Consider the following 14,148-nt stretch of genomic DNA (forward strand, 5'->3'; position numbering starts at 1 on the left):
AGGGGCATCATTCGCTGCAAATCAGCCGCTCATTGAATGAGTTTGGCAAGCGAAACGCCGCAAACTACGTACATTAGACACTTTATGAACACTCCATTCAAACATTTTAGGGAGGCAAATTAAATAGAAACAAACAGCGAGCCGCTCACTGTTCGACTAATGGGGCACGGTCTTAATGTTTGAATTTAGAGCGATTGTTGCTGTCGAATGCTTTTTAGAGTTAATTAAAATCAATCGCCAAACAAACTCCGTTGAAAGAAAGAAAGAAAGAAAAACTGTTTATTTGGTACCAACAAAAATATAACTTAAAATAAATAAAATATGAAATGGTATTAATCCGTTGCAAAATTGTAGTTTCGATACAGATGTAGATTATTCCAATTGATATAATAGCTGCAATGCAACTCCCAATTCGCAAGCAGGGAATCCCATGCCTTAAAATTCAGTCACCACACCTGACCTCAATCAATTTAATGACCTCATAATTATCAACCGGTAGACATCCACCGGGCATAGGTCTCTTGTAGGGATTTCCACACGCTGAAGTTTTGTGCCGGCTGAATCCAGCTACTTTTTGCGACTCGTTTGATTCACATACCATTAATGGGGTCTTCCAACTCAGCGCTTTCCGGTGCATGGTTGCCATTCTAGCATCTTGGGATTCCAATGTCTATGGGGTTTTCCAAATAATATGTGCCCTACCCATTGCAACTTAGAGGTTTCGCAAACCGTTGAGCTTTATCGGTTACTCTGGTTCTCATACAGATCTCCTCATCTCTAATTTACGTATGAGGTACATGCTTTTGGCTACAGCTACAAGTACGGTCGGCCTCAGAATTCAAGTAGCACAAAAACCAACTGCGGTTTTTGTGGCGCTGACTGTAATAAAAACTCTCTGTATATTTTAAATGTAAATAATAATAAATAAATAAAATAAATAAAAATTCCGCAAAACTGTTGCAGCAAAAACCTGTCGCACTTATAAGCCTTTTTTTATAAGCACACCACACACACCTAACGCATGTGCATAACTGTGCCACGCGAATATGATCATTAAGGTGCTACACGACTTACTACCTGTGACTGTACCTAACCTACTAAAAAAAACAAAGCAATTTAAACCGTGAATAAAAGTTTGAGTAAAAATAACCCTCCCAATAGACACGGCTATTATATTAACACATAGCACCGGTAACCACATAAAGACCTCATTACGCGAACATGACGACGTATTATGCAGTTCACACGCGCGCGGTGCATTTGCTCCTCATTATTTGAATTTGGAACGAGTGCGAAACGGTTCACCGCCGAACTAAAGAGATTTGTAAAATGGCGGTCAAATAGATTTAAGGGTTTTGCCGTCGTTTTGTTTGTAATTTCCTATTAAACAAGGTAAGTGTATCTGCGTGCTCTGATTTTTTTGGGGTTCCGTACCTCAAAAGGAAAAAGGAACTTATAGGATCACTTCGCTGTCTGTCTGTCTGTCCGTCTGTCGTGATTTCACTTTTAAAAATATAATTGTATGAGCTTTGCCTATGAGAAGTTGTACCTACAGTATTATTTTTGGCAATAACTTATAAGTTTTCTCATTCATTCATCAAATTGCTGTAGGTACCACAATCTACAGTTTTTTTTTTGATAAAACTTAAAAGCAAATAGCAGCGAAACAGACCAAACTAAAGAGTTTTAATTTAAATCACTTGGGAGCAAACTGTTGAAACGATTTTACAGTAACAATGGCAACGTAATAGCTACCAGTTGATCCCGTAAGCGGCCGTTAGCCGTTCCCAGTTAAAAGGTTTAGAAACCCTGGCATTAGCAGGTTCACGCCTCGCTGGCTGCAAATAATGATTGCCTTCAATTGCCGTTGACGATGGCATTTCTGTTCACACCTATCGCAGACAGCTGAAAATATAGATCCACCACAAATTGGCAAAACATATGAAACTAGAGGATGCCCGGATTTCGGTTTTTTTTAATCCCCTAGGAATTCTTTGATTTTCCGGAATATTTGGGCCGTGAAAACGTAGAAGACGGACACTTTCGCATTTATAATATTAGTATGGATGGATCTATTTGTAACCGACTTCAAAAAGGAAGAGGTTATCAAATCGTCGGAATCTTTTTTTTAATGTAATATTATGTTCCCCGATTACTTGATTGACAATTTTTTTTCCTGAAAAACAGAAAATTTACGTTCCTAATATAATATTTTGTTTAAAACCCTAACCCTTGTCTTTCTGGTGCGAGGTTATCATTCCAGAACCTTGAAGTCCCAACATACTCGTATGTATACGCTCCAGCCTCCACCCATTACCACCTCAACTTCGCAACCTGCACAAAAACTCGTTCGGGCAGAAATCGGTCTCAGACAAAAAGAGACTGTTTGCGTTCAGCCTAACTCCTTTTGGTTCCGGAACAATTTCCGTTCTAACGGTTCTGAACTTCTGATTTTCACATGTTCACCTATTACGGTAAATTTACGATATTAGGGAGTGTTAAGAAACATTACCCTTTTCTACTTGGATACTGAGCGTTGATATTCGATTCAATTTTCAATAAGTACCAATTTAAGTTATTTAACTACCTACCTAAACTTTGACTGACAAAATCGAAGACATAGATCGTAAAACTGTGGTATTATTATATATTATTGCATGCCGTAAGGTAGAACTTGGCAGAACAATATCTATTAAGATCAGTAAACTTACCCAAATTCGTAATAAAGATAATTGAATTGAATTGAATTGAAAACAACATTTCAATTTTCGATCAAAGCAACGATATTGGTCTGGACATAGTTCAAAGCCAAAACATGTACATTGTGTCCACCTCGATTCCTCAATCAAAGGCCATCCCTACATACCTACTAGTATAACCCATACTTCGATACTATATAATACTAGATGATGCCCGCGACTTCGTCCGCGTGGATTTAGGTTTTTTGAAATCCCGTGGGAAGTCTTTGATTTTCCTGAATAAAAAGTAGCCTGTGTGCTAATCCTGGATATTATCTATCTCCATTCCGAATTTCAGCCAAATCCGTCCAGTAGTTTTTGCGTGAAGCAGTAACAAACATACACACACACACACACACACACATGCGAACTTTCGCCTTTATAATATTAGTATGATTATATATGCGAGCGAAAGTGTGCCTGTCTGCTAGCTTTTCACGGCCCATAGAGATAGCTTGCATCCCGGGAACGGACGTAGGCTTTTTATCCCGTAAAATTAAGGAATAATCAGTCATCTAGTAGTTCCATATCTTAGGCCATACTTTTGGCTTCTACCAAATAAATTATTCAGGACTGCTTAGTTAACATTTAACAAATTTGAGTTTTTTTTTTTGGAATATCTTAGAAAAGGGATTAGTTGACTAAAAGTGGCTAAGAAATAGACTAAAAATTCGCTCAGAAACCAAAGGTTTGATCTTTGACCGAGGATTCTCAATACTACTGAGGATTATATATAAAGCTTATTGCGGTGCGCTTATGTTGTTTGCTTTGATCTAAGACATAAAATAGGTTTTATTCAAAAACATCTCAGGGGCCCTACTACCACCGCTAAAAGTAATAATGTTTCAATATTGTTTTGACAATTTCATACAAGATTTATATGAAAATGTCAAAACAATATTAAAACATACCTACTACTTTAAGCGATGGTAGTAAGGCCCCAGAATACTGTTAACCCGGTGCATGTAAATAACAAGTGTCTATTACGATACAAAATTGCCAGCATCCTAAATAAATACAGACATAATAAAATCCATACATCAAAGTCCTCTTGAAATTAAATCGCCTTTCTAATATCGCTTAGCAAATATTTGTGGTAAATTTACCAATACAGTTTGTAGCCTATGTATCTATATTATAGAGTTATATGAGGCAAAATTTGCTTTTTACCTATATTAAAACAATAACTATTAACTTCGAGTGGGACTAGTGCCTTGTGTGGGTTCTGTATCATTGAATATTTTATATTTTGCATTTAGGTGAACAACTGGATTTGAAATCAAGGATTTTGACTTGTACCCCAAAAACTACCTTCATGTTTTCAAGAATGTAGGTCACTGGGATTGTACCTACCTACTTTATAGTTTTGATTTCTTATCGATATGAGTGGGACTTTTAAGTTTTAAGAGGTATAGGTACCTGAAATCAATGTGCTTTTAAAGGTCAATTTTGTTACTGCATACGTTAAACTAGATACCTTTTTTTACAGAAAAAAAGGGCTATAATTAAGGCTTTGATACCAGCTTGTTTCCAAGAAAAAGAACAAAATGACAGAAATCTAAAAAGAAAAGATAAGATATTGTACAGACCTACAGTCTAAATTCCGAGAACTGAGATGGATTTATTGGACCTGTTTGAAAAGATATTAAACTTTTTAAGTGACTGGCCTACTTAGCGACAAGGTTTCTATCTCAATGGATTTAACACGAAAATGTGACACTAGAATACTTTGAGGCCTAGTCCTAAACGGATTCGGGAAAAGTGTTTCATCTTTCATATTGCTCCAAATAGAAATCTTACAATAAAGAGGAGTGTAGTCAGATATACAATCGTTTAAAAGAAGGGCTCCAAGGTTTACATTTGCCTACCAAAATCATGGAAGCTCATGTGACTAAGTATAGAACTGAATATTTTTATGAGAAAATAGCAGACACAGATATTAGTTTTTAGAACGCATTTTCAATTTTTACACTATTTGATCGGTAAATCACACTTCACACTATTATAAAGGCGAAAGTTTGTGTGTATGTGTGTGTGTGTGTGTATGTTTGTTACTCCTTCACGCAAAAACTACTGGACGGATTTGGCTGAAATTTGGAATGGAGATAGATAATATCCTGGATTAGCACATAGGCTACTTTTATCCCGGAAATCAAAGAGTTCCCAAGGGATTTCTGAAAACCTAAATCCACGCGGACGAAGTCGCGGGCATCCTCTGGTATTCAAATAAGAACCAGTTGCTAAGACCTAAGTCAATGGGAGGTCCTTCAATACCGCATAGCGGTTGTATCGCAGGATTTTAAGAACATCCGGAGTCAGATAGGTACATCATTCATTGCGAATTGCGATAAATTGTCAATAACAACAATATTTCCACGACAGGATCATGATAACGCGTAGGTAACCTATCGCGTGCTAAATTATTATATCAGTAAGTGTTGATAGGTCTCTTTGAGTTAGTAAGTAGAAAATCTGATGATCCTGACTAAATCATAAGGCCTAGGTATTGAGAAATCGATTTTATCATTACACAGCTAGGTATTAGGATACTAGGTCTACGGATTATAAAATACTAGCTGACGCCCGCGACTTCGTCCGCGTGGATTTAGGTTTTTCGAAATCCCATGGGAACTCTTTGGTTTTCCGGGATAAAAAGTAGCCTATGTGCTAATCCAGGATATTATCTATCTCCATTCCGAATTTCAGCCAAATCCGTCCAGTAGTTTTTGCGTGAAGGAGTAACAAACATACACACACACACACACACATACAAACTTTCGCCTTTATAATATTAGTGTGATTCCACGAACAGGAGATAATCTGTTATCGTTATCACTTGTCACTGAAGCCTATTCTGTTTGCGCATTTTTTGCGTTGAACGTAACCATTTTAATCAAGATGCCAATGATATTATTTAATGAATGACTATATTTACCGAATCGAGCTAGTGTTTTGCGTTGTCAAGAAATGCGAATCGCGATTTAGATCCATTCATTCAACAATCTAAGATCACATTCACTCAGTCAGTCTGCGAGCGATCGCGGTATGGCGTGGTAGTGTGTCGTGGAATGTAAAGTCCTCGCCGTGCATTCAATCGTCGAAAGTATTTGAAACTTTTATGAAATTCAGTGATGTGTTTTTGTGTTAACATGACAAAGTTTTGTGTTTATGTATCGTGATATAACACCAACTGTGCTGTTCGTTTGTGTTAACAAAGTTTTGAGGTTGTGCAAACAAGCCACGAGTGGATTTACTACTTTACCGGCATATTGTTTTACAATATTATAGGTGAGTACTGAGTAGCCGTTAAGATGTATAACTACTGAATTACGTCTAACGTCCAGGTACCTATTGTGTTTGTTATTGTGTTTGCATTTATTTTGAACCCCCGACCCAAAAAGAGGGGTGTTATAAGTTTGACGTGTGTATCTGTGTATCTGTCTGTGGCATCGTAGCGCCTAAACGAATGAACCGGTTTTAATTTAGTTTTTTTGTTTGAAAGGTGGCTTGATCGCGAGTGTTCTTAGCTATAATCCAAGAAAATCGGTTCAGCCGTTTGAAAGTTATCAGCTCTTTTCTAGTTACTGTAACCTTCACTTGTGGGGGGTGTTATAAATTTTTAATTTATACTTGTAGAATATCTATGAGTGCAAAGGGGTTTTATCAGTCACGTAAAGAGCTAAGTAAAGATAGATGTTTATTAACGACGATAATTTCTAAGGGTCAAAGATCAATGTAGCGTACCGCATACAGTACCTAACACAATATTATGATGAGGAGTTTAACAATTCATTCATAATACAAATGACCAAATAAAATATTTAGTTATGTATTTATTACAAGGATTAGGATAAATTTAAATAGTCGTTGTACAGTTCGTCGTGTTTTAAATAAGATTTTTTTTATAACGAACTACCTTCAAAAGTTATTTAGTTTTTTTTTTCGGTTTAAATGGGTTTCGTCTTCCGAGTAGGGTCGGTATAATTTGTGGAGGTCACCTACCTAGGAACCTAGGTACCTACTTACTACGTAATATTGTGGGTACCATTGAAAACCTTTTCCTTCAGTAAAAAAAATAAAATTTTAGGTAGTAACGAATAAAAGTTCTATTAGGAGTCTATATCAAATAAAAAAATTGGATCTTGGATAAAACTATAAAAGGTACGTAGGTACTAATAGGTAATAGGTATGTATTATTATTTAAATACTTAATACGTATTTAAAACAGAAGAAATAATAGTTAATTAAAGCCTCATTAGGAGGCCCGTGTGGTCATGGCCGACGTTTAATAAGGCAAGCCTTCACTTCAAGCCTTGCATTTTTATATTAACCGTAGTAAAAAAAATATTTACTTAATATGTGAAATAACGTATAAATCATACATAATTTAAAACTGTGTTTAAGTAGGTAGGTAGGTGGGTACTTATTTGTTAAATCATAATACATCGTAAAACTGTGTTATAAGCATGTCATGTCTTTGTATTAACAAGTGTAAATTAAAAATTTATAACACCCCCAACAAGTGAAGGTTACAGTAACTAGAAAAGAGCTGATAACTTTCAAACGGCTGAACCGATTTTGTTGAATTATAGCTAAGAACACTCTCGATCAAACCACCTTTCAAACAAAAACAAACTAAATTAAAATCGGTTCATTAGTTTAGGAGCTACGATGCCACAGACAGATACACAGATACACACGTCAAACTTATAACACCCTTCTTTTTGGGTCGGGGGTTGATAAGGAAAAAAAAGATTCCGACGAATTGAGAACCGCCTTCTTTTTCGAAGTAGGTTAAAAAGCTCATCTCTGACAGTGACAACACCCTTCTTTTTGGGTTGGGTGTTAAAAAGGTGACTGACTGATCTACCAACGCATAGCTCAAACTACTTGACAGCTATTAGACGTAGATATTCGCTAAGATAAACCCCTAAGGGGGTGAAATAGGGGTTTGGAATTTGGGTAGTCCACGCAAACGAAGTCGCGGGCATAAGCTAGTAGATTTATACAACTATAACACTTAAATTATAAATTAAAAACATTATACGAACTCACTGATAGAAATTACGCTGGAAAAGGCTCTCGATTCAAAGGGAATAATGAAAATAAATTTTTAATACAGTTGCTTAAAAAGTGGCGTATTGCAGGGACGTATAGCGTTCGGGATGTGGGCTATTACATACTCGTGCTTTTTCTTTACCCTTCCCGCACTCGTGCTTTTTCTTTCCCAACTATCAAAATATTAAAAAGAAAAACCAACCATGAAGTTTTTACTAAAAAAAAATCATAGAAGTTTTTATGATTCATGCAAATACGTATTTCTAATAAGAAGCTACTAATTTGTTTCAATATCAGATTTAATGATTTGATTGAATGAGTTTGGTTAGGTTTCATTTCATTTCATCTCATTAAATTTCATTTTCATTTCATATCAATAAAAAACTTCTACTGAAGACTTGGCTGTATGGGCATAGTTCCCTTTGCCTACCAGAATGGGTGAAGAAAAAAAAAACTCTGCTTATATTCTACGGTTGGCGCCATTTTTCAGAAATTTTCTTTGCGAGTTTAGTTCTTGGTTGCCTAAAATGAGTAATTTCGACCCTAGCTTTTTATAAAGTTGTTTTAAATTAAATTAAGTTAGTTGAGTTTATTGTGTTTTTATTATTTTATTAAATTGCTTCATTTTTTCGCAACTGTATTAAAAATAGTCGTTCAGTACACGTGCGGAACCGTCATTGCAACTCGTTCCGACTGTCAACCCTCGCCTTCAGCTACGCCTCGGCTCGGGTAGACATTTGTCGGAACTCTTTGCAATGACAGCCTTTCCGCACTTGTAATGAAATATACTATTCAAATTCAAATTCAAATGTTTTATTCAAAGTAGGTACAAATGTACACTTTTTGAACGTCATAAATAAAATAATTCAATCATAAAACATAAAATATAAATTAATTGTACAATTTTAAGCTAGGTAAATAAATTTCAGTACGAATACAATGTCAATAGCTATAAAATTAACATATAACATAATTAACAATATTATTATCAATAATGATGAGATGTAACATTAGGTACTTCATTGTGTTAGAGGAGCTGTCCAAGCGTTCTTATCCGATATATAATCGTTTAAATTGTAATAACCTTTCTTGCACAGGTTTTTTTTAATGTACCGTTTAAACCTCCCTTCTGGTAAACTTTGAACTTCGAACGGAATTTTATTGTAATAGCGAACACCGTTGCCCAAAAACGACTCGCTTACTTTTTTTAGTCGAAACCTCTGGGTTTCCAATTTATTTTTATATCGTGTGTTAATATTATGCCGTTCATAATTAGTTCTAAGATTTCCTATATTTTTACGAACATACATAATATTTTCATATATATATTGACTCGCTACTGTCAATATATTGCTCTCTTTAAATATTTCTCTTAGCGATTCACGTGGACTTAAGTTGTAAATGGCGCGAACTGCTCGTTTTTGTAATAGGAATATGGTTTTAATATCGGCAGCTCGGCCCCACAACAAGATACCATATGCCATTAGATTCATTAGTATTTTCATATCTACAGATAAAAAGATTTTTCATTTCGTCATCTGGGTTTTAAGAGGATATAGCACATAATGCGGCAATTAATTATATTGATAAGATATTGTTTTTTTTTTTTTTTGTTTTAATATTGGACAATATATCCTTCAATTCCCTTACATTAAAATGCAAATAAGTAAAACGCTGACTTTCCGCTTCAAAACGGAAATTTGGTTTACAAATGGTTTGTAAAAAGTCATTTTTCACAAAGAGATATCCGGGATTCAGGAGATGGATACACTCTAATGTTGCTATTAATGATAACATATTGTTAAAGTTTGACACGTGAGCCGTTTCCGAAGCACTTTGTCGAAGTTTAGAAGAGGAATATTGGACGATATTGGACAATTTATTTTTTAATATTAGACATAATAGCCAGAACCTGATAATGGTAATCGTGCTGTAATCACTTGTTTTATTTCGCTTATAAATTTTATCTCATACTAGCCGATGCCCGCGCCTTCGCCCGCGTGGATTTAGGTTTTTCGAAATCCCGTGGGAACTCTTTGATTTTCCGGGATAAAAAGTAGCCTATGTGCTAATCCAGGATATTATCTATCTTCATTCCAAATTTCAGCCAAATCCGTCCAGAAGTTTTTGCGTGAAGGAGTAACAAACATACACACACGCGCGCGCACACACACACACACACACACACACACATACAAACTTTCGCCTTTATAATATTAGTGTGATTCCTCTTCGCTGAAGGTCATGATCAATTTACATTAATAACATAATAGTAAGTAGGGGTTTTCTTTGGATATAATAATGCGATGGGTACCCAATTTCGCAATTACTATTCCGCTTAATATCTTATACCGGCTTTTTATTCGATAACCGATTACACCTTGATTGCGATCTTACCTGGTGGACGATGCAGTTTTCAGATGGAAGTGGATAAATCTGCAAGCCTTAGAGTATAATGTAATATTAGACTGATAAGCCATTAAGGATACTTGGCACTTTTTTATTAAATCGATACCGCTAAATAATGAATGCGGAAGGCAAAGTACCGGTTGTGGTGACGTTCTTTAAGGAATGCCTATGTCCAACAGTGGACGTCCACAGGCTGATGATGATGATACCGCTAATTGGTATTCACATGGCATCATATCGAAGAATTGCTTGGTCTGTGCTGGTTGGGCGGTAACTAGATACAAAACAAAGCTTTACACCAGACTTTGCAGAGTGCAGAGACAAGTCAAAGTCAAAGTCAAAGTCAAAATCGTTTATTCAAAGTAGGTACAATTGTACTCCTTTTGATGGTCGAAATTGTTAAACTTGTACGATATAGTGGTGATAATTAATTACGTTACTTAAAACAAAAGCTACGAGGGTTCCAAACGCGCCCAAGTCTGAGAAGAGCCCACAACAAACTCAGCCGGGTATTCTTTTTTTTTATTATCACCAAATAAAGACAAGTTAGAAATCATAGATCGCATATACTTATCATAATGAAAAATAAGCTCTCAGTTATTAAGAATAGGGTAAGCAATGCTTTTATGCCTCTATTACTTGCATGACACCTCCCACTGAGGGCAAAGAAGATTAAAAGATAATTCATCCAAAACCTCCGCTTTTCGGAATAATATTGAGAGGCGTCCCGCAAGAGCTCTCGTCTAAATGGCTTAAATTATTTATCAATTTTCCGTCCAGATAAAAAAATAATAATAAAGACTTTTAAACGTTTTCAGCGCCACAGATTTTCGGGATGATAGACATCCCGTAGAGACTCGGTGAGAGGGCTCAAAATATTCAAATAAAATAAAATTCCGGTTTCATGGGCATAAAAATATGGAGCTTTTATTCTGAGCCATCGGTGTTGAGTACTTAATTATTCTAAGTACTTATATTAGTCCCATAGATCATCTCAAATTTTGTCGGGAAGTGTAGATTCTGTAATAAATATTTATGATTAAAAATCTACACGTACCTAGCATTTATTTTGTATATAAAATTATATAGCCATCAGTTCCGGTTATTATCACTGTCTTTAATGATACTAAGTATGCTATCACATTATACTTAGTCATTAACCGTAGGTAGAAAATTAGTTTGTAATCATTTAATTATTTCTAATTAAGTACTCAATTTTAATTATAGAATTAATGAAGCGTAGCATTCTTCTATGGTTAAATAGGTCAGTTTCTTTAACTATTCAAACATAATATAAAAAGTCCTTTCATACAGTAATTAGACTTGTACAAATATCGTTAAAATAGAATATATCGTTCATAGAATAGTAAATAATATTATGCCTTTGTAAATAATGAAGTACTTAATACTTATTTACTTACCTATAGTTTAGTAATTAAGTACCTACAATAAGTAATTGTTAATGTTATTTTAAAGTATTTAAGTACTATGGCCCACTTACACCAACTGCTTTTAGTATTTAATTATGTAAGTAGGTATGTGATCATCGTAGGTATTTGAAAATCACATAAACAAATCCTACTGTCAAAAGTCCTCAACTTGGGATTTGAAATTATTTACAGTAATCAAGTAGTTTATTAATATAAAAAAATAGAATGAAACGTAGTAAATTTTTTAAGTTAGTGTAGGTGTAAGTAAATACTAAAGTAAGTGTTACTTAGTGACTTACAAAAACCTATTGTCGTAAACTGCCGTCACGCGCGAAATGACTTACGAAGGTCAGAGATATAATCAGTCCGAAGGCTCTGATAAGGTTTGCATTAGGTAAGTACTTATACCTCCGAAACGGAAAACGTTGGGGCAAACAGCGTGTACTGATAACTACCTCCTCTTAAACCTTCGCATTTACCTATCCGGGGTAAAATGATAAGGCCAAGATAACTTTACATATTAAGTATGTACATAGTTACCTATTTTCTTAGTCTTTAGGTAATTGCTTTACAAATAAAGTACTAACTTCATAATTACTTAACTTAAAATGAGTATGTATTGTAAAGGTAAATAAGTACTTAATAGGTACTTACTTAATACCTAGCACTTAAGGTTAAGGATATTTAAGGTTATACATTATAACCTTAAATATCTAGAATTAATCTAACCCTAACCCTAACTCACATCGGCAAACACAAAAGAAAAAAATCATTACCTGTAACCCTAACCGATTCATTCTCTTCTAAGAAGGGTTAAGTTAACACTAGAAACGTCAAAAAATATCTTCCTAATATGTATTTTATTCGATGATAAGTAATACCCGAAATGTCCCTTAGCGTGCTATGAAGTTTTATTAGGCAGTAAAAAAACCCTCTTGCCCGTGTCGAATCGTGGTTATGTCCTCGATTGTGTGCCCCGATTGTTGGGTCTTTGTGGCCCAATGTTAAATCTGACCCAGTGGTAAATTTATATCTTGCCCCAATGGTAAATATGTTTGTTTATCGCCCGTCGTCAGTTATAGGGTTAAAGAGCAACGCAATAGATATTAATATTATTGTGCTTTGTTATTTATTTTTACCCGACTAGGCAAAGCCAAAAGGAAGGGTTATGATTTTTGTATGTAGTAGTCGGGTTTTAGTGATATTTAACTTAATGTATTAAGTTACCGTCGAGATGACTCCAATTTGATTTTATCTAAATGATAAGCCCGATATGCCTTCAAAATCGGCGGAATAGGACTAAATATCGTATAATATCTTAGGTTAACTATTTGGTAAAATGAAAATTGGGTTATCTAAGAGTAACTTCTGACTTTATCCTGGGTATAAAATGTATTACATGTTGGTGAAATTAGCCCTTAAGAATGAAAAACAAAATTAAATGTCATATCATGTGAATACATAACAGAAACAACGCTCGCATTCCGCTCTGCACTGTAATGCAAAACATTTTTAGTTTTTTTCTCCCTGCGAAAACTTTTAGCTTCACAAAATTGGAGGTCGTAGTTGAAACTGCAAGTTTAATCTTACACATTCACATGCGCATTATAAAATGGAGTGGTCGGGTTGACTAGAACTGTCCCCTAATTTTAATCATTTAACTTTAGTCCGGTAGTCAATTATGTAGTTTAATTTCAGCTCTACGTTTGCAGCATAAAGAAAATGGTCTTCTTTTAGTTTCGTTGCTTTCCTTGTTTCCATTTTAATTATAGTTTCAAGTGAAAATTAGCTGTATATTATGACTGCTTAATACCATTCTATTGAATCTACTTTGACTTGTGAATGCATAAAATATAAGTAGCATTTCAGAACATATTTCTGTATGCCTATGTACATACTTACTATATTATGTAACAAGTGTAAATTAAAAATTTATAACACCCCCGACAAAGTATTTGAGTTTTCCAAAACATCATTTTCAAATAAATAATTATGATGTATCTAGGCAACGTCCATCTTGACAGCTTGACATCAATTGACATAATATTATGAACCTAACGGATATCTAACCTTCTTTTCTACAAGAAAACTAGAAAAGAGCTGATAACTCTGAAACGGCTGAACCAATTTTTTTGGATTATAGCCTAAGAACACTCTCGATCAAGCCACCTTTCAAACAAAAAAAAAGTAAATTAAAATCGGTTCATTCGTTTAGGCGCTACGATGCCACAGACAGATACACAGATACACAGATACACAGACACACAGATACACAGATACACACGTCAAACTTATAACTCCCCTCTTTTTGGGTCGGGGGTTAAAAAGAAGTTGATACGTTAAAGTTTACGCGTCGTGACGCGAAGAGTTAAAACTACCGCATTTGACGTTGTGTCTGCTTTCTGTACTCATCAGTGAGAACGGATTTTATACGCCATGAAATATTAACGTTATATCTATGGGAACTATAATAACTAATAATAATTGATTTTTATGAACGCACATGCAAATTA

The 14,148-nt window shown here is 34.9% G+C and overlaps 1 protein-coding gene across 9 annotated transcripts in view; it reads left to right on the plus strand.

Moving 5' to 3' along the window:
- Positions 1-5,743: 5,743 nt before the first annotated feature.
- The window catches only part of LOC123868992 (angiotensin-converting enzyme-like), a 112,802-nt gene continuing 104,397 nt past the window's right edge, over positions 5,744-14,148 (plus strand). For 5 of the 9 annotated variants that reach the window (XM_045911702.1, XM_045911701.1, XM_045911703.1 and 2 more), the window contains exon 1: positions 5,744-6,026. The gene's annotated coding sequence lies outside the window, so the exon portion shown is untranslated. Of the gene's footprint in view, positions 6,083-8,706; positions 8,711-14,148 lie in introns of all 9 variants that reach the window. The other 4 variants (XM_045911704.1, XM_045911706.1, XM_045911712.1 and 1 more) reach the window with 4 other exon arrangements.

The sequence above is a fragment of the Maniola jurtina genome, chromosome 10 (genome assembly GCF_905333055.1).
Source record: "Maniola jurtina chromosome 10, ilManJurt1.1, whole genome shotgun sequence".
In the NCBI taxonomy this organism is placed as follows: domain Eukaryota; kingdom Metazoa; phylum Arthropoda; class Insecta; order Lepidoptera; family Nymphalidae; genus Maniola; species Maniola jurtina.